Genomic DNA, 22793 nt, shown 5'->3' with positions numbered 1-22793 from the left:
GTTTTCCATGTATGCATAGGTTCTAACAGCAGATTTTGGAAGTCTCTCACTAAGCAGTGCATTACTTCTGTCAGAAGTGTCTTAGGGTGGTTATCTAGTTTAGTACTCCAAATTATTGGGGAATTTGAGGCTTAAGTATTTTTCTGAATATAATGCTAAAGGTAAGTGCATTCATTTAAACTAATAGAGCAGATGAAATTCAGCACTATTTAATAGTTTTCAAATCAGTGGTTTCAGTTATACATATGTTAGATATGGAAAGGAGAGGTAGAGAGAGCAGGTTCCATAGCTCAGCACTTTTAAGTGGAAGATCAATTGAATCTCAGTCTTCAGTCTACTGTCTTACTGATTTACAAACTGCTATCACTGAGAAACATTATTGAGTGAGAAGAAACCAGAATACTTGTTCCTAGTTTTTTTAAGCAAATTACTTACTGTATTTTTATGGCAGGAGGGAGAAAAGGTGTTAAAATAGTTTCTAATGAATACTTGTTCCTAGTTTTTTTAAGCAAATTACTTACTGTATTTTTATGGCAGGAGGGAGAAAAGGTGTTAAAATGGTTTCTAATGAAGTCAGATATTTAAATGATGAATGACTGATGTGTTTAATAGACAAAATAAACCAATAAATGATTGTAAAAAAAAAAGCATTAAACGCATGAAAACATTCAGTAAAAACTTGGAAAACGTAGTAGTATCCATCCTTCAAAGCCTTGCAGGTCACTCCAGCTCCGCCGTCTCCCTGCCCCCACCCCATCCTCACCAATCATTTCCAAGTTTCATCTTGCTTAAACTAAAATTATTTATTCCTTTCATGATTACTTTGTCTCCCAAAAATAAATTATAAGCTTGAGGGGTACCAGAACTCATCCTTGCTTCCAGCCCCCACAGCTCCTAGCTGAGCTGGGAACACAGCAGGTGGCCCCCGGTTGTAACTGAAGTAAATGTGGGAGATGTCAAAGGCTCCCTTTCACCTGTAGACTCAAGCTTCCCTCTCCTAGCAAGCTTGAATCTCTCCCACCCTTAAGCAACCATACAATGTTGAGGTCTGGAGCCAGACTGTAGGGGTTCAAATCCCAGATCTACTGTTTAACAGCTGTGCAATCCAGACATGTCACTTAACCTCTCTGTGCTTCGGTCTCTCATTCATAAAATGGGTTGTTATAAAGCATAAAGGAGACAATTTACTTAAAGCACTTAAAATAGTAGCTTCCTGGCACTTGATTAGTATTCACTAAGTGTCCGGTTTGTTATTTTTAAGTCATCCTCAACATCTCCCTCTACCACAAGCAATCACTTAAGTCAGTCGACTTTATCTCCTAAATTGCTCATGAAAAAGCAAATACTTCCCTCTATCTCTTACCTCCTAACTGGTCCCCACATCCACTACTGCCTGCGCCCCTGGCAGGTGGAAAAGTGAACTTTTCTCCGGGTCTATTCACAAGACCCTTGATTAGCCCAACCCAGACCAGGGGGCAGATCCCAAAAGAGGAAAACAAAGGGGAAACCGAAGCTTTGAGGCTCCTGGACCCACCAGCCCCAGCTCTTTATAGAAAGGAAACCCTTGGGGGCTGATAACACCCTGTCATTCCGCGAGACTGAGTCAGACTGTGGGAAAGTATCGCTGATCCCTTTACCCGGTCCCCTGTGGGTGGCACTAAGCCGGGACTTCAGCCGCCACTCTGATAACCCCCATGGCTGCAGGGACTCACTCTCATCACGGAGAGCAGACGGGTACAAACGTGTCCCGAGAGAGCCCCTCCCTAAATTTAACCTGGAGGGAGATCTCATTTGCCATGATCTGGGAAGACACCACACCCAAAATTCCTTTGGATCTCTCTGCTGCCTGAATTTCCACCATCGGCCACTCACTCATGAAAGCAGCCTCGGCTGGCCTAAGCCCTCCCCTCTCGCTTTGGTCATCTGCTAAGCAGGGCCATTATTATATACCTGAATCCCCGGGCGTAGTGACCCGGCCCAGCTCCTGGGCACACAGTAAGTAGGTGATAAATGGATGTTCGGTAGCTTCCATTTCGAATTTTTAAAAAGTGCCCTCTCTCTCTTTTAAATATAAATTCCTGAAGAAAGTTGCCGTAATGTCTGGGGTGGAGGGGCCCAACCAATCACTTTCCTCCCCGACAACAGCAAAGTTGGGTCATATCCACTTTACGAGGTGACAGAATTTAGATTTTTGTCTCCAGTAGGTGCGAAAAATGTACTTCTGGGATTGAAAAAGAACAGAGTCCTCCCCCACTAGTGACTCAACCAAAGCGGCCCCTAATTTTAGAGCCCGGTGGGTACCACTCTGGACGGGCTTTTACGGAAATGCTTGGACCCTGGCCCGGTGGCCGCAGCCAGCACGGGGACCGCAGGGGACCTTTACCTGCGCATGCACCGGGCCCTCCGCCTGGAGGCCGCGCCTGTGCAAACTCGCCTGCTCCCAGCCCCTGACTCCTCCGCCCTTCGGGATCACTCAGCCCTGTCCCCGCGTCCGCTCTCAGCGTCCCCCGACCCCTACACTCCAAGCCCTCTCCAGGCGTCCGCCCTCCCCTGGGTCTCTCATCACCCTCCCCATTTGCCTTACGACCCCTCTGCCCGCAAAGCAGCGCGTGCACCCCTTCATGCCCCACGCGCATCCCCCAGCCAGGGTGGCCACATAAAATACCCGCCCAGTTAGATATGAATTTCTGAAAAACAGCCAATAATTTTAAATATATGTCCCATGCAATATTTAGGACATACCTAACCTTAAAAAGTATGCGTTGTTTATCTGAAACTCAAGTTTAGTTTGGCGCCCTGTCTTTTTATTTGCTAAACCTGGCACTCCACTTCAACCCACGCGCCTCCCTCCCCCGAACCCCTCCAGGATTGGCGAGCCCACCTCTTACCGCTTGCGCCCCCTCCTCCCTCAGCCCCGGGCTCCCCCCTTAGTGCGTACGCCCCTCAGCTCCCGCACCTCTCCACGCCCCCGTGCGCCGTTTCCTCCCCCGCACCCCGCACCTGTGCCGAACCCCACCCTCGCGCGCCGGGTCCATGCCCCGCGCGTCTCTCTCCGCCCGCAACTTCAAAGCCCACTCTTGCCCCCCATGTCCTGAGCGCCTGCGTCCCCCCGGCCCGCGCAACCCTCTCCTCCCCGCCTCGCGCTCGGCTTCTGTGCCCCCTCCACGCCCAGAGCCCCGTGAGTGCGCGGCTCCCTTCCCCCGCCGCACTCCCGTCCCCGGGGCGCACCTGGGCACACCCGCGCGCCCGCGCCGCGCCACACGCCTGGTCGCAGAAGCCCCGCGGGGGCCTGCGGGAGACGCACATCGGGTCTCGGCCCGGGCAGCAGCGGCCCAGCGCGGCACAGCCCTGCCCCGGAGAGAGAAAGCCAGGCGGGCTTCGCTCCCAGGCCACCGCGGCCACCGCCGCCAGGGCGAGGGCCAGGGGCAGGATCCGCGTCGCTCTGCGCGGGGCCATGGCTGGGCTCAGGCTGGGGACCAGGACGCCGACGGGGATGGACCTTAAGGGGCCTCCCGGAGCTCGGGCGGAGGCTCCCAGCCCGACCCCTCCCCGAACCCACCTCCTACCTGTCACCGAGCTGATATCCACCCCCATTCGTCCTGTCTAAACTTTGCGCAGTCCCTGTGGTAGTGAAATACCAAGATAATGATAATAATAACCGCCACAAATTTGCAGTTTCCCGTTGCCCCCAGGTTTCAGAAAGAAAAAGGCGATACAGGAGTCATCAAAGCATTACGTTATGATAGATAACAATAGCGTATTGTTATAGTAATAGTAATAGCCACTATAATACAATTATAATAGCAATAATACCAACAATAACTGCCAATATTATTAATAGCCATAATAGTTAGTAGGTTAAGGAGCCCGGGGCCAGGCTGTGTACAGGGCTTTTTTATATGTCATCAACATTGCCCAAACCCTTGGATACACCTTCATTTTTTGACTTATTCCTCTACCTCGACTATTATTTCCTAGATATTTCTCTTTAAATGCACTCACATTTTAACTTCAAATAATTTTTGAAAACCTGTATCACTCAAGCAAATTAGAAGATAAACCATAGTCTGGAAGAAAATATTTGCAAAAGACACATCTGATAAAGGACTGCTATCCAAAACACACAAAAAAACTCTTAGAACTCAACAAGAAAACAAAAGACCCGATTGAAAAATGGGTAAGTGGGGCCGACCCCGTGGCGAACTTGGGAGAGTGTAGCTCTGGGAGCGCAGCGACGCTCCCGCCGCGGGTTCGGATCCTATATAGGAATGGCCGGTGTGCTCACTGGCTGAGCGTGGTGCGGACGACACCAAGCCAAGGGTTGCGATCCCCTTGCCAGTCACGAAAAAGACAAAATAAATAAATAAATAAAATAAAAATAAATTAAAAATTTTTTAAAAAATTGGTAAGTGGCCGGCTGGTTAGCTCAGTTGGTTAGAGCGCAGCTTTATAGCACCAAGGTTACAGTTCTGGTTCTGACCCCCATACTGGCCAGCTGACAAACGAAAAAGGGGGCAAGGGGGCAAAAGAATTTAAACAGATACCCCACCAAAGAAAATATACAGATGGCTAATAGCATATGAAAAGATACGCAACACCCTATGTTATTAGGGAATTGCAAATTAAAACGACAATGAGATACCACTACATACCTGTTTAGAATGGTTAAAATCCAAAACACTGACAACACCAAATGCTGATGAAGATAATGGAGCAACAGGAACTCTCATTCTTTGCCAGGGGGAATATAAAATGGTAAGAAGAGAGTTTGTCGGTTTCTTAATAAAAACCAAACATACTTTTACCATACGATCCAGCATTTTTGCTTCTTGGTATTTACTCAAATCAGTCGAAAATTTATGTTCATACAAAAACCTGCACATGGGTGTTTATAGCAGCTTTATTCATGATTGGCCAAACTTGGGAGCGTTTCTTCAGTAGGTGAATGGATAAATAAGCTGTGGTAAATCCAGACAATGGAATAGTATTCAGCACTAAAAATAAATGAGCTATCAAGCCATGAAAAGACATGGAAGAACCTAAATGCATATTACTAAGTGAAGGAAGCCAATCTGAACAGCTTGTATACTGTATGATCCCAACTACATGATATTCTGGAAAAAGCAGAGCCATGTGACAGTAAAAAAGATCAGTGGTTGCCAGGGATTGGTGGGAGGGAGGGATGAAGAGGCAGAGAGTACACAGGATTTTTAGGACAGTGAAACTACTCTGTATGATACTATAATGGTGGATACGTGTCATTACACGTTGTCAAAACCCATAGAATGTACACCAAGAGTGAACCCTAACGTAAACTATGAACCTTGGGTGATAACGATGTGTCAGTGTAAGTTCAACGATTGTAACAAATGTACCACTCTCGTGGGGGATGTTGATAGTGGGGGAAGTTGGGGAGGTGGAGAAAGCCCAGAGTATATAAGAACTCCCTGCACTTTCTGCTGAATTTTGCTGTGAACCTGAAACTGCTCTAAAAAACAAAGTCTATTTTTTAAAAAAGGAAAAGGAAAAAAAAAACATGGCATTACTATAAATGGAAAGTCAGCAATATATTTCATAAGTAAAAGGGAGAAGGAAGGAAAGGCAGAAAGACAGAGGATGTGCAAGGATGACGTGAGTGAGCTTAATCCTCATGTACTGGAGCAAAAATCAACAGATAATGTCTGATAAATCAACGAATGGCCACGTAAGCACATTATTTTGCTCTATGGAAATAAGAACTAGAAGAATAGCTACAAAGGCTAGAAGTGGTTGCCATGACAATTAAGCATATGAAGATACTCAACCTCCTAATCGGACATTTCAAATGTAAAAGTACAGAGACACATTCCTTACCAATTCGATAGCAGAGATCAAAAAGGTTGATTTTTATTCGAATAGAATTGGGAGGATGTGTGAAAAGAGGCCCTTGGATATAAAGGTGGCAAACAACTACATCAGTGTAATCTCTTTGGAGGACAGTTTGCCAGTAGCTATTGAAATGACAAAAGCACATACATTTTGACTCAGGAATCCTTATGGATAGAGCCACACAGGTGGAGAGAAACGTGAGCACAAGGTTATTTGCTGCTTCACTGTAATATTGAAAGGTTAGCATCAACCTTAATGTCCCTAGTAGGGGCTGGTTAAGTGAATTATGTCTCATCCCTACAATGGAATATTGTGCAGCCTCCTAAAATAATAAAGCAGTTATTATAAGTACTGATATGGAATACCTCTGAGATACACTGTCAGGTGAAAAAGCAAGGTGCAGAACAGTATTTGTAGCATGTTACCATTTCCGTTTTACTTCTTAAGGCTATTTATATTATATTGCTGACATACGCACAGCAATCTCTGGAAGGCAATGTAATAAATTGGTAAGAGTGGTTGCCTTTGGGGAGAGGAGCTGGGTGGTGGAGATGGAAGGTGGGGGATTTGGTTTCTCTCTTTACCTTTATGTACCTTTTGAAATTTTTACCACATGCCTTGTATTACCTATTCAAATAAATGTGAAAAAATGTTAAGTGATTGCCTCTGGACAACTGAACAGGGAGTGGGAAGAAAGGGATGGTTGCTATATGTATATATGTCATATTATATATAATATATAAAATATTAACAGGTAATTAATATTAATATGTAAGTAATTTGTAAGCAAAATGTTTACAAAGAAAGATTTACAAATGTTTACAAAGAGAGAGAGATCTCTAAAAGAGAGAGGAGGTATCTATGGACATGAGGGTCCAGTGAGGGTGGGCAGCCCCTCCTAAACATTGTGTGCCCTCATGATAAGGCCCAGTGGCTTCCTATAAAGTTCCCAGCCTCCTTTATCTCATTTCTCTCTGTCTTGCAAGATTTGAAACATCCAAGTAATTGGTGACCTAGTTCCCAGAAAACTTTCCTTGCCATCCTTTTGTAAGGGCCCTGGAGACTGCAGAGCATTTGGCAGATGCCACATCTCTAGGCACAAAGAGAAACTTATTCTCCTCTCCACTGAGCAGGGAAAGGGGGGCTCATCAGAGTGTGGAGGGCAGTCCAGCTGAAGTGGAGCACTCTCTATCCATGGGCGGAAGGGTGCTGTGCTCTGGGTGGGGACAGGGGACTGGTCAGTCTCTCTTCACATTCACTTCTGTCTTGGTTATCTACTGCTGCCCAGCAATAAGGAGTCACCCCAGAACTTAAAAACCTAAAATGACAGTTTATTATTATCTCTCATAGTCCTGTGGGTTGACAGGGCTCAGCTGGGTGGTTCTCGCTTGAGTCCCTGATGCAGTTGCCATCAGAAATCAGCTGCAGCAGAAGTCATCACAAGCTTGATTGGGCTGGATGTTCAAAACAACTTCTTCACGCATATGTCTAGTGCCTCAGCTGAGATGACCAGAACGACCTGGGAATGCCTGGGCACCTTTTCCCACTATATTGCCCTTCCCATATGGCTAGCTTGAGCTTCCTCACATCATGGTGGTCTCAGAGCCATCAAACTTCTTTTATGGCAACTGGCTTATCCCAAACCATTGCTCCAAAAGACGAAGGTGGAAGCTGCAAGGCTTCTTATGACCTGGCCTCAGAAGTCAGGCATGTCACTTCTGCTACATTCTATTGGTTATGTGGGGCCAGTCCAGAATGGAAGTGAGAGGGGCTACACAGAGTGTAAGTAGCAGAGTGTGTGGTTCTCCATGGGCCATCTTTTGAGGCCAGCTACCACAATGCTGCTTGCTGTTCAACACTTTCTTCTCTTAGCTCTCCTCCTACCTCACCAGTCACTCCTTAATCTCTTTAGGTAATTCTTCCTCATCTTCTGGCTTCAAATTAATCAAGTGCCCCAAAGCTCAGACCTGGGCCTCTTCTCTGTCTCTACTCTCCCCCTTAGTGATCTCAACCAGTCTCATGGCTCTAAACACCTGTGAGCTGACAACTCCTGAATTTACATCTCTAGCCTGGATCTCTCCCCTGAAGTCTAGACTTCAATCTCCAACTTCCTACTCAGCATCTTCATTTGGGTGTCTCACAGGGACCTCAACATTAGCAGCTCTAAACCCACCTCTGCTCCCAGCAAACATTCTCCTTCCAAACATTCCCCAACTCCATTAATGGCAACTCTATCCTTCCAGTTGCTCAGTTCAAAAATCTTGGAGTTAGCCTTGATTCCTCGGTATCTTCACCTTCAGCAAATCTTACAATACCCATCACTGCTCACCTGGACCAGGTAAATAACCTCACACCTTGTCTCCTTCCATCTTTGTCTCCCTAAAGCCTATTCTCCATCCAGCAGGCAGGAATTCTGTTAAACTTAAGTCAGGTCATGTCCCTCCTCTCAGAAGCTCAGAAGCCTCCAATGTTTTCCTCACCTCACTCAAAGTCATTACAAAGGCCTGCATGACCTGACAGCCTATTATCTCTCTGGCCTCACCTCTTGGTGCTCTCTCCCTTGCTGATACCACTTGAGCCACACTGACCTTGTTGATATTAGAACACATCAGACAGGTTCATACCTCAGGGCCTTTGCACTTGCTGTTCTTGCTGCCTAGAATGCTCTTTCCCCCCACATACCCTCTTGGCTTGTTGCTAAACTTCTTGCGGCTCTCTGTTCTAAATATCTACTTCTCACTGAGGCCTTTTGTGGACAACCTGATATAAAATAATAATGCTTAGTCTCCACCTGCCCCAGCCCTCCATAGCCCTCTCTACATGCTTTTCCCCAAGTACTTTAGTATCATCTGACATGCTATATTTTTACGGTTTGTTTGCTCTGTGTACATTTCCCTCCACTAGAATTTAAGCCACATGAGGAAGAGCCTTAGTTTATGTGGTAGGCAGACTTCTAAGATGGACCCCACTGATCTGGGTGTTCACACACTTGTCTTCACTTGTGAAAGCCCCTTCCCTCAAGAGTGGGCTGGATCTACTGACTTACTTCTAATGTATAGAATAAGGAAAACAAGATGGGATATCACTTCCATGAGTAGGCTACAAAATACTGTGACTTCTGTCTTGCTCACACTTTCCTGCTCACTCACTCCTTTGATGAAATCAGCTACCATGCTGCAAGCTGCCCAATGGAGAGGCCCACCTGTAAGGAACTGAGTCGGCCAACAGCCCCCAGGGAACTGAATTCTGCCAACAACAGGGAGAGTGAGCTTGGAAGCGAGTCCTTCCCTAAACAGATCCCTCCCCAGTCAAGCCTTGAGATGAGACCACAGCCCCACCCAACACCTGTCTGCAGCCTTTGAGAGGTCCCAAAGCAGAGAACTCAGCTAAGCCACACCTGGATTCCTGACCTACAGAAACTGTAAGTGAATAAATGTTGTTTTAAACCACTAAGCTTGGGAGGTAATTTTTTACAAAGCAATAAATAACTAACTCAGTTTATTTCACAGATGTATCTCCAATGCCTAAGGAGTATTTGCTATTAAAAAAAAAAAAGTTATGTTAGGTTTGTATATAGAGTGGTAGGGAAGAGCACGAGCTCTGAAATCATACAGCCGTGAATTCAAATTACAGCTCTGCCACTGACTTGCTGTGTGATTTGAGGCAAGTCATTTTACCTCTCTGGACCTCAGTTTTTCTACGTACAAATGTAGCTTCCTTCATTCACCCAACAAACATTTATTAAGTCCCAACTTTGTTTCTCCCACATCCAGCATCCAGTCCCTCAGCAAATCCTGTAATCTCCATCGTCAAAACATAGCCATATTATATGGATGTGAGGGATTCAAGGATGAACAAAACAGATGCAGCCCCTGATTTCACAGAGCTTACAGTCTAGAGGAGAGAAACATATTACACAGATAATCACACAAATACATAGTTAACAGCTGTGATAAGTGCTATGCAGGAAAGAACCAAGGAGCCATGCGAGAGTGTAGGAGGCCCCTCATCCCTCTGCAAGTCAGGGAGGGCTTCTCTGAGGAGGTGACATTTAAACTGAGACCGGTACAAAGCACCTTTTTTTCCTTTCTTTCTTTTTTTTCCAGTTACGTCAGTAAAAGTCCTAAATTTGAATCCCATTGGATCCATCTGGGTTACATACACATCCCCAAATCAATCACTGGATCCAGTAAGATGAAAAATGCTGATTGGCCAGAACAAGGTCATGTCTCTCTCCAGGAGCCAGGATTTAGGGTCAGCTTCACCCAAATCTTAGGGACTGAAAATGGCAGAAGAATGGTTCTCCCCCCAAAATACTGGGTTGGGTTGTTATCAGAAGGGATGTGGATGCTGGGCAAGAAGAAACCACAGCCATCCACTGCAGGGACGTAGATCAAACTTCACCTTCCCCACAAAGGTCCAGCCACTCCCCCAACCGCAAGAAAATTAATCACTACTGCTTTGGGGGTCAATGCTGTACCTAAAATGTACCATTTAGCACATATATAAATAACTCTTGGACTGGCTGGTTAGCACAGTTGGTTAGAGCATGGTATTGTAACACCAAGTCAAGGGTTCGGATCCCCATACCAGCTAGCCACTAAAACAAATTTGTTTTAAAGAACTCTTACTACTCAATAACAAGAAAACAAACAATCCAATAAGAGAAAGGGCAACAAATTTTGAACAGACACTTCACAAGAGAATATATCTAAATGGCCAATAAGAACATAAAAAGAAGCCCAATAGCATTAGTCACTATGGAAATGTGAGTTAAAATCATGAGGTACCACTTTGCACTCATTAGAATGGCTAAAATTAGAAAGATTGATCATAACAGTGTTGGCAAGGATGTGTAGCACATGGAACTCTCATCCCCTGCTGGTAGGAATGCAATATAAGGTAAACTACTTTGGAAAACAGTTTGGTGGTTTCTGGAAAAGTTAAACATGTACCTACCATGTGAGTTGACCCAGCCATTCCACTCCTCAGAATTTGCCCAAGAGAAAATAAAATAGATGTCCACACAAATATTTGTACACACATGATCAGGGCAGCTTTATTTGTAATTACCAAAAACTAGAAGCAACCTAAAAAGTCCATCGACAGATGAACAGATGGACAAATTGTGGTACAGTCATGCATCACTTAACAACAAAGATATGTTCTGAGGAATGCATTGCTGGGTGATTTCATCATTGTGTAAACATCATCTAGTGTACTTACACAAACCTAGATGGCTTAAACCTGTGGCTCCTAGGCTACAAACCTGTACAGCATGTTACTGTACTGAGTACTGTAGGCAATTGTAACACAGTGGTATTTGTGTATCTAAACATAGGAAAATATGTAACTACTTAACATAGTAAAAATATGGTATAAAAGATAAAAAATGGTACACCTGTATAGGGTACTTACCATGAATGGAGCTTGCAGGACTGGAAGTAACTCTGGGTAAGTCAGTGAGTGAGTGGTGAGTGAATGTGAAGAGCTGGGACTTTATTGTGCACTACTGCAGACTTTATAGACACTGTAGGAACCCACACAGCAAACAGTCATAGACGTTAGCTTTAGAAGAGCCATTTTGTAGAATACAGCTTTAAGCAGAATGCTAGCCATAAAAAAGTCTTTTTGTAATTTTGGTTCACAGCCTAGCTCATGAGAAAACACTGCAGACCTTGGTGCTTAGGAAGAGCAAAGTTAGTAAGAACTAATCAGCAATCTGCAGAACTAACTATTTTTCCTTTGGAGTCACAGCTGTCCGGAAACAAGATGGTATCCAGCTTGTGGGAGCTGGATAACACCCACATTCCAAGGATGAATGAAAGACTGACAGAACCAGCCCCAAGATAACAAAAGCCCAGAGCTTGCAAGATTGCACATAGCAGTCTCCTAATAGGAGAATTCTGTTTTCCCACACTTTTCGCTTTAAAAACCTTGCTGAGGCTCTTGAACCTGTGAGACAGTCTCTAGCCTGGCTGTCTCCCAGGCCTGCTCATAATGCTTCCATATCCTGCATCAACCTTAGACTCTCAAGTCCTTAGTTTCTAGCAAAGAGAGCAGCAGTACTTGGCTGCCAGTTGCAACACTGTACACTTGGCTACACTAAATTTATAAAATAACATTTTTCTTTCTTCAATACTAAATTGACCTTAGCTAACTATAACTTTTTTACTTTATAAACTTTTTAATTTTTAACTTTTGACTTTTAAAATCACACTTAGCTTACAATACAAACATATTGCATAGCCATACAAAAATACTTTCTTTCTTTATCCTTATTCTGAAAGCTTTTTTCTATTAAATTTTTTTTTTAACTTTTTTGTTAAAAACGAAGACAAAAACACACACATTAGCCTAGGCCTGTTCAGGGTGAGGATCATCAATACCACTGTCTTCCACCTCCACATCTTGTGCCACTGCAAGTTCTTTGGGGGCAATAATACACATGGAGCTGTCATGTCCTAGGATGACGATAATGCCTTCCTCTGGAATACCTACTGAAGGACCCGCCTGAGGCTATTTTACAATTAACCCTTTTTTTAAATAAGTAGGAGTACACTCTAAAATAACAATTAAAAGCATGGTATACTAAATACATAAACCAGTAACATAGCCATTTATTATCATCATCAAGTGTTATGAACTGTGCATAATTGTATGTGCTATACTTTGACATGACTAGCAGCAGAGTAGGTTTGTTTACACCAGCATCACCACAAACACGTGAGTAATGTGTTGCACCTCAACGTTATGATGGCTACCACTTCATTAGGTGATAGGAATTTTTCAGCTCCATTATAATCTTATAGGACCACTGTCATATATGTACTCTGTGGTTGACCAAAACGTCATTATGCAGCACATAACTAAGTATCTGAACCATGGAATACTACTTAACAGTAAAAAGGAACAGATTGTTGACACCTACAATATGGATGAATCTCAAAATCATCAAAAATCAAATTTAAAAAAATCTCAAAATCGAATCAAAAAGGCCAGGCAAAATTATACATATATACATAGTACATGACTCCATTTATGTAAAATCTAGAAAATGCCAACTAATGTACAGTGACAGAAGTAGTTCAGTGGTGGAGGGGATGTAGGGAGGAAGGAATTACAAAGGGGCATGATGGAGTTTGGATGTGTTTTCCCCACCAAAACTCATGTGGAAATCTGATTCCCAATGTGGCAGTGCTGGAAGCTGTTTGAGCCATGGGGGTGGATCCCTCATGAATGGATTGATGCTCTCCCTGGTGGGGGGATTAATGAGTGAGTTCTCGCTCTATTAGTTCCCATGGTTGTTTAAAAAGACCCTGGCACCTCCTCTCTCTCTCTCTCTTTTGCTTCCTCTCTCACCATGTGCTCTGCTTGTACCCACTGGCTGCCTGACACTTGCTGCCATGAGTAGAAGCAGCCTGAGGCCCGTGCCAGATGCAGCTGTCCCAGAACTGTAAGCCAAATAAACCTCTGTTCTTTATAAATTACCCAGTCTCACAAATTTCTGTTACAGCAACACAAAACATAGTAATACAGGGTACAAGGAAACTTCGGAGATGACGGATATGTTTTCTAATTGTGGCGATGGTTTCATGAGTGTATGCCTATGCCAAAAGCAATCAAATTATACACTTCAAATATGTGCCGTGTAGTATACTTCAAGCATATCTCAATGAAGTTGGGAAAAAAACTGAATCAAAAGAAACACACACACAAACACACACAAGACACATATTTGGAAGAATACACACCAAATGGTTAATAATAGTTTCCTTCTGAGAGTGGGAAAGGAGTCAAGAACTGTCACTCATTTCCTGACACAAAGCTTTCCAGTTTGTTGTTTACAAGCCTGTATTACTTATGAGTTTAAGAAAAAAAGCAATACACTTTTTGCCCCCAGCCCAGCACTCAGGAGGCCTGTCACATGCCCTGAAACCGACCAAGTCATTCTGCCAAAGATACCTTCTGGATTTGAGCCAAGGGTTTCTAGGGGCAAATTCCCATCTGGAAACAACAAAAAATGTACTCCCTCAGAACAAGGACTTTATTTACACCTTAGATCTACATCCCGGACTGGGGCCGGCACAGGATGATTGCCCAGGAAGATAATCGAGTCATTAATCTCTGTCTGGGCTGGGCTCCCCCCTCCAACTTCTCATCTCAGTAATTAAACCAGCTGACAGCCCCATCTCAGTCTCCACCGTGTCTGTGTAGCCGAGGAGCAAGGCACCTCTGGATGCCACAATGGCTTCTCCAGAGAGGCAGGTTCCTGGATGACTTCAGGGCAAGCTAACTGAGCCCATGCCGGAGTCCTTGGTCCTGACTTTGGCTAAGAAGGAGGGCCAAGACTCAGGCAAATATGGACCCCCTGGCATGTCAGGGTGTTGGGAACAGATCTCTGAGCTTCTGTGTCTGTGTGGTTGCCCATATGTTCAAACCTCACCCTAAACTGTAGTTCTTGAACACTGCAGGAGTTGCCTACCCCACAGCCAGTCCCCCACGAATCCCACTTTCTTCCTTCTTCACTAACAGCACCAAAATGTTTCAGTGGAGTGACCCCTCTCCCGCCCCAGAAGGTTGACTTTGACTGCTTGGCCCCCACTACTCAGAGCGTGGTCCAGCCTCAGCATCCCCTGGGAACGTGTTGTAAATTCAGAATCTCAGGCCCCACCCCAGACCTGCTAAATCAGAATCTTCACTTCGAGATTCTTGGAGATTTGAACACTTTAGTTCACAAACCTGGCTGAACATGAGAAACATCTGAAGGAGTTTTTCATGATACCAATGCCTGGGATCCTCTGCCAGAGATTTTGACTTAATCAATCTGGGATGTAATCTGAACATTAGTATTTTTTAAGGTATAACATACGGTTCGTAGAGTGTGTAAAGTGAATGAATTTTAAAAAGATAGCTTGGTGTTTTTTACACATGTGTATATTCATTTAACTACCACCCAGATAATGGCATAAAACATTTCCATCACCCCAGAAAGTTCCCTCTTGCCCCATCACCGTAGGGGGACAAACCATCCCAATTTGCTCAGGACTGAGGATTTTTTCCAGAACAGGAAACTTTCACTACTGAAACCAAGAAAGTCCAGGCAAACTAGGATCAGTTGGTCACGTTACTTCTAGGTCTTCTTATACTACAATGCCCTCTCCAGAGGCAACCACCATTCTGACATCTATTTAGTGGTAGTTTTAAGAGTTCCCGAATGACTCTAATATGCAGACAGGGTTAACTGTAGTGTGTATCAGAATCACCTGGAGGCCTTGTTAAAACTGATCACTGGGCCTCACCTGTAGACGTTCTAATTTAGTAGGTCTAGGGTACAGCCCCAGGATGTACATTTCTAACAAGTTTCCCAGATTTTGCAGGTGCGGCTGGTCCCAGCACCTCACTTTGAGACTACTGGTCCAGTCAGTCATAGTGATTCTACTTCTGCTGTTAATGACTGGCTTAGGTGTGAGCGTGTGATGCATGTCTGGCCAATGAGATGTGAGAAGGCTGCTGGGTACTTCTGAGGCAGTATCTAGTAAAGTTTATTAAAATGGCACCCCTGCATTGTGCAATGCGGCAGCCCTGGCTGGGGGTAGGATGGGCGGAAGGGCTCCTGGGATGATTTCCCCACTGATAGAGAGATGCATGGGAGAGGGTAATCTCCCCTTTGAAATTTAGTCCCATCTCAGTAGGGCCCCTGGAGCTATCTCCTTGACCTTGTAACCTTGAGACCACAGCCTGAAGACAAAATACGAACCCCTGAGAATGGGGAAGAAGAAAGCGGAAGAGAACCTGGTTCCTTAAGGAACTTGCTGAACTCCTGAATCAACCAACCCTAAACTGCACTCCTTGGGAACATCTTTCCTTTTTGTTTAAGTCACATATAATTGAGTCCTCTCTTCTTTGTGTTTAAAATCATCTAATACCCTGCTACTCAAAGTGTGGTCCAAGAACCAGCAGCATCCGTATCCCCCGGAAGCTTGCTAGAAATGCAGAATCTCGAGCCCTACCCCAGACCTACATTTTAACAAGATCCCCACATTCAGGTCTGAGAAGCCCTGTTCTGACCTTTACAGCGGCACATTCACTTTGGATTTTCTGAGACTTCTATGGGCCCCATCTACTAATAACTGCATGAAATCATGTTGTAATAATCATATGGAAAAAAATCATGGGCACTGCATACAGAAGCTCCCCAGCCAATTTTCCAACGCTTGTCATTGGCCAGAACTAGGTGGCATGCCTTAGCTGCAAAGGAGGTTGGGAAGGTGAGTGTCTGGCTTCATCTGCCTCTATCATGGGAGGCAGGCTCTGCCCTATGCCAGCAAGGGAGGGGAAAACAGCTGTGGGTAGGAATCAGCCGTGTCTACCACAAAATATTATCAATGATCACTTTCAGAGCTGGGACAAGGATTGAAGTTATGAAATCACTTGCCTAAGGTCACATGGCCAGAAAGTACCTGCCATTTTGTAAGAAACAGTTGTAAATTTTTATAAATGAGGGTAGTGCGTCAGTTCGTGACTGAGGTGGGCCTAGCCACTTCCTCAAGCTGCCTTCCTGCTGCCCTTTGTGTGTGTTTATATTAAATAACAGGCTGGCCGGATAGCTCACTTGGTTAGAGCATAGTGCTGATAACACCAAAGTCGAGGTTCAGACCCTCATTCTGGCCAGCCATCAAAATTTAAGAAAAAAAAAAAAAATACAGGATATATTAAATAACATCTTTTTAAAGGTCAGAGCTAACTCAGGGGGCAGTCAGGTATCCATGTGAATTCCTGTGTAGCTAGCCACAGTCAGAGAAGAGAAGGATGCCTGATACAAGTGGAATATTCCCAGCTACTTTTGGACACCACCCAATCCAAAATGCATATGCACCCTTAGACACACAGGCAAATGTTATTTTCACCATTTCCTGCCAAATATCTGGCTGGCTCCACTGGCAAATGATGAAGTTCAGGGTGGAGCTGGGTGCTTGACTTTCTCTGTGTAGTTAACTTTTCAGCTCAATTTCCTTTCCTGGCAGAGAGTCTGGGAAATTGGAGCCCCATGAATTAGAGATGAGGAAAATTCCTCCTAAGTAAATGAAACATGCTGAATGTTTATAGAGAAATGTCTGGAGTTTTAAATTTTTACTTCACTTTAACATGACTCCAGGTCTGACAAGTGTTTGTTTAACTGATGTTATTCATATGTGTCTGAGGCCCAAATTCATCGACAGACAAGTTAATCAGCCACTGAAGTAGAATGTCAGACACTATTCTGTGCAGCTTCACTAAATTCATTCCCATCTCAGAGCTTCTGCACATTCTGTTCCTGCTCCCGCTCTCTTGCCTTTCAGATTTTCTCATGCCCAGCTCCTTTTCATCCTTTGGGTCTTGGCTCACCTGTCACATTCTTAGAGAGGTCTTCCCTGAATATTGTAACCGAAGTAACCCTCCAGTCATTTTCATTCCCATTGCCCTGTTTTATTTTCTTTACAGCATTTACTACTATCTGAAAATATCTCCTATCTGTATTTGTTTACATGTTTATTAGCTGTCTCCCTGACTAGAATGAAAGTTTTATGAGATCAGAAGTCACATATTTCTTGGCTCTGTCTGCTGAGAAGCCTAGAAGCAATGACACTCCAGCAACAATGAGCACATCTTGCACCTGGATCTTGGTTTCTCCAATAAAAGGAAACAGGGCTCCTTGGAGAAATGACTGATTCCAGAGCTGGAATAAGGAAAGTACAAGTAATCCAGGTAATATCGCCATTAATGGGACAAATTGATAACATGTGCCTCCTGATACTTTGTACTGAGAACAGAACAATATGTCTGTATATTCTTGCCCCCAATTGCATAACATAAATTTATCCATGAGGAAACACCAGACCTCAAGAAAGCTAAATGGAGGAGCATTCTGCAAAATAACTACCCAGTACTCTTTAAAAGTGTCAAGATCATGAATGACAAATAAAGACTGAGTAACTGTTCCAAATTAAAGAGAATCTAAGGAGACAGGGCAACTAAATGCAACATGTACTCTTGAGTTGAATCTTAGACTAGAAAAAGGATATTAATAGGAAAATAGGCAAAATTTGAGTGAGATTTATAGAATAGCTTAGTGATTCTTAAACTATGGTGCAAGATCAAAAGAATTTCCATGATGACAGTAAGATGTTAGTCACCTTTTTCACTGTGTTGACATTTGTACTAATGGTACAAAAGCAATGGTGGGTAAAACTGCTGGTTCCTTAGCATGAGTCAAGGTGGTGATATCAAACTATTAGTGATCATTGTATTCTTCACCCCTACAAACCCACAGCAAAAGAAAAAGAGCTAATTTTACTTAGGAATGTCCTTGATGAAGCAGTAAAGATTGCTAGCTTTATTAAACTTCAATCTTTTTTTTTTTTTTTTGGTGGCTGCTATATGGGGATCCAAACTCTTGACCTTGGTGTTAACTGTGATCCAACCAACTGATCTAACCAGCCAGTCCTATTTTTTAAATTCTTGTGACAAAATGGAAAGTTCACATAAAGCACATCTACTGCATACCAAAGTCTGACGGTTACCTAGAGGAAAAGCACTTGTGTGACTTATAAGTTGTACCAGCCAACCTTTTCATGGGACACCATTTTTACCTGAAATAATGACTCCAAATTATGGTTATTCAGGCTTACATATTCGGCTGACATTTTCACTGTCACAGACAATATTTCTGAAAAGTCAGCATATTTAATGCAGGTAGGTCAAGTCAACCCATTTTTGTCTTTTTTTTTTTGCAGTTTTTATGATTTAATTTAAACATAAATAAAACGTGCTGATGAGCTATCCATTCTCCACAGCCTGACATTGGGATTAGTGACTCTGATGGCCAACTGGGCTGCTCTCTCTAGGATGGCTTTGCTGTTCTTGGAGAACACACCGTGAGCAAGCTCAGAACAGTAATATTTGTTGCACCAGCAGGACTTCCAGCTGCTACTTGACATTGTGGACCAGGAACTGCCAGAAGCCGCTGGGAAACATGTGTTTTGTTTTCTTGTTGCTCCCATAACAACGTTGGGCATCAAGATCTGGCCCTTGAATCCTCTCTGTACCCCATTGTCAATACCTCTGGGTTTCCTCCAGTTAATTTGTTTAATTTGGACATAATGGGCTGACTAACGCTGGATGAACTTCTTGGTCCTTCTTTTGATGATCTTGGACTTCACAAGGGGTCTGAGGGTGGCCCTGATGCTGAGTAGGAGAAGATGGCCACCTCCATAGGCAGCACCAAGGAAGAGAGCTCAGGTCAATCCATTTCTGTTTGAACTCCATCATGCTTGGCCTGTGATCCCCATCAATCTCTGGGTGCTCTTCCATTTTCCAGCTGAGGAAAGTGAGGCTCAGAAAGGTAAAGTGACTTACCGAGAGTCACACAGATAGAAAGTGGCAGAACCACATGTATTAGTGTTTTAGTCCGTTTTGTGTTGCTATAACAGAAATACCTGAGACTGGGTAATTTATAAAGAAAAGAGGTTTATTTGGCTTACAATTCTGGGACAGCTGCATCTGGCACAGGCCTCAGGCTGCTTCTACTCATGGAGGAAAAGTGTCAGGCAGCTGGCAGGTACAAGCAGATCACATGGCAAGAGGAAGAAAGAGAGAGAGAGAAGGTGCCAGGGTCTTTTTAAGCAACGAACTCTTGCGGGAACTAATAGAGCGAGAACTCATAGAGCGAGAACTCACTCATTAACTCCCCCCCAGGGAGAACATTAATCCATTCATGAGGGATCCGCCCCCATGACTCAATCAGTTTCCAGCACTGCCACATTGGAGATCAAATTTCCACATGAGTTTTGGAGGGAACAACACAACCAAACTCCATCAATTAGTTACCTATTATGTGCAACAAATCACCCCAAAATTTAACAGCTTAAAACAAAACACACACACACACACACACACACACACACACACACGTGCACACACAATTATTATCCTGCAGTTTCTGTGGATCAGGAATGTAGCTGTAGATTAGGGAGTGCTTCTGCCTTGAGAGTGCTGCAAAGCTGTGATCACAGTGGCATATGGGGCTGCAGTATCATCTGAAAACTTGACTGAGGGAGGACCTACTTCCAAGTTCACTCACATGTTTGCTAGCAGGATTTACTTCCTCACCAGTAGTTGGACTGAGGGCCTCAGTTCCTTGCCACAGATGCTCACAACATGGCAGCTAACTTCCCACAGAACAAGCAAATGAGAGACAGCAAGAGTCAGCAAGTTGAAGGTCACTACCTTTTTGTAACCTAGTCTTGGAAGTGACATTCCATGACTTTTGCCATATTGTATTCATAAGAAGCAAGTCACTGGATCCATCTCACATTTAGGAGACAGGGATGGAAAGGCATGAATATCGGGGGTGGGATCATTGGTAACCAATTTAGTTTCTTAATCCAATTTATAACAAAAATAACTACCATTTATTAAGCATTTACTATGTGCCAGGCATTGTGCTAAGAAGTGTATGAGCATATGAGGAGCCTTCAAAAAGTTCATGGAAAGATTTGCATTATGTTTCAATTTCATTTTCCATGAATATTTCGAAGTACCCGTGTGTGTGTGCGTGTGTGTGTACACAAACAAGGGTACTTCATAAAGTTCATGGAAAGAGTTGTATTATCTTTTAATTCTATTTTTCCATGAACTTTTTCCACGAACTTTTCAAAGTACTCATATGTACATACACACATATGTACATATGTATGTTTGCATAGAAACCTTACAATAACTCTATGAGGTAGGTACCATTAGCTTTAGACCATTTTGCATATGAGAAAACAGGCACAGAGAGGTGAAGTAACTTTCCCAAAGTCACCCAACTAGCAAATGGCAGACCCAGGAATGACTAATATTTGAACAAGATTTGAGAATTATAAACCACTTTCTTTTATCCTCACCACTATGAGTTAGGGATCACAAATTACATTTTTACCCCCAAGAAAGCTAAAGCTTAGAAATAAAAATGATAGAGATTATTTTGTGAACACTTGATACATACTAGCTCTTTCCAGTGATTTATATCCATCGATTTACCACTCCCAGTGGCCCTGGTTTGTCTTGATCAACATACACATCTATTTAGAGATCAGGATGAAATACCATTTCAATTATCCAATGCCCCTGTAGGGATGTTTTCTTTAGCATCTTTGGGTTAGGGGAATATCACTCTGGATCTGTTTTCCTACTCATCAAAAAAATTTTTAAGACCTCAGCTTGGGGAATTTGGCATCAGATAAAATTTATTGCTTAGAAAAATAATATCAGGCTGAGCACTTTAACCCTATCTGAAGTCCACCAACTGGCCAGATTTTCCAGTAAGAATCAACACATTAGGAGATTTTAACTAGGAAGAACTTCTCAACCTAGGACTGTATTTACGTAATTAGAGACTCAGCATACTGAAGATGATTTAAAAGGGGGAAAGGAGGAAGAATGAAGACCACAATTACTTTAAGTGGATCTAAAAAAGAGAGAGGGAAAGAACTCAATTTTTCTACTTTTTCTACATTAAAAAAACAATGCCATGGGGCAGCAGTCAATGGTTAAATTATGTTTTGTTTCTTGGTTTGTTTGTTTGGCAGCTGGCCAGTAACAGGGATCAAAACCCAGACCCTGGTGTTATAAACACCATGCTTTAACTAACTTAGCTAACCAACCACCTCCCATGGTTAAATTAAATCAACATGCCATTAAGTTGCCACCTCCACTCACTCTCTTATTTTGCTAATATCTTTGATGGACATAAAGAGTTTGTCCATGTGACAGATCTTAACTAAGCATCTTTACTGAGCTTTCATGCCAGACATTTTTCAACACTTAATCTCTGCAAAAACCCAGTGAAGCATCATTATGAATCTCATTTTACAGGTGAGGAAACTGAGGCATGGAGAGATTACATGATTTCCCAAGGTCACACAGCTGGGAAGTGATAGGTCCCGGAATGACAACCCACATGGGATTTGCATTGGTTGGGGGGCAGTCTGACTCCAACACACACATACAAATATACACTTTCCCTTCTTATCAACACTCTGGCTCCCATGGGAGCCATGGCATTTCTTTGTGACTTTTCCTAGCTGTAAAATCTGAACACAGAGTTATTGTGTATTCTAATATTAGTTATGTTTTCTTTTCTAAATTTTACATATTTTTCATAATAGGCATATATTATTTTTATATTTTGAAGTATTGAATAGTTTTATGTCCTTCCTAACTACAAGAATCCTTTTTTTAAAAGACAATATGAAAAGTTTATTTATATCTCTCAAATGCTGCCTGAAAGTCATTTTATTTTAAAATGGAAGCTTTCTTTCACATATTCTAGTGATAAGTCTATTGCCGGCAGAAGGAGGGGAGTTCTTCACTATTTCTTGATGAGAAAGGACCCTGGACCAGATGTCAGGAGAAACTCACTGTGTGTCCTTGGACAAGTCAGGCACCCTCTCTGGGCCTCAGGTTTCCTTGTCTACAAAATGGGGCTAGGCACGAGGCACTAAATGGTTTCTCAAAAGGATACAGGAGTCAGCTTGAAAGGGTCTCCAATGGTCAAAGTTGTGGCAAGTTAAGCACCAAAAAAGGATAATGATAAATGAGTCTGTGGTGTTAGAAAGTCAGTATGGTGGTGGGCCGAGCCGCAGCGCACTCGGGAGAGTGCGGTGCTGGGAGCGCGGCGACGCTTCCGCCATGGGTTCGGATCCTATATAGGAATGGCCGGTGCACTCACTGGCTGAGCACCGGTCACGAAAAAGACAAAAAAAAAAAAAAAAAGAAAGTCAGTATGGTGGTTACCTTTGAGGAGGACGGTGGGGTTGTGCCCTGAGAAGGGCCTAAGGGGGTTTCTGGGGTCCTGAGAATGTTCTGAATCATGATTTGCATTGTTGTGACATGGATTA

The sequence above is a fragment of the Cynocephalus volans genome, chromosome 1 (genome assembly GCF_027409185.1).
Source record: "Cynocephalus volans isolate mCynVol1 chromosome 1, mCynVol1.pri, whole genome shotgun sequence".
Taxonomy (NCBI): domain Eukaryota; kingdom Metazoa; phylum Chordata; class Mammalia; order Dermoptera; family Cynocephalidae; genus Cynocephalus; species Cynocephalus volans.
This window is presented reverse-complemented; position numbering follows the sequence as displayed.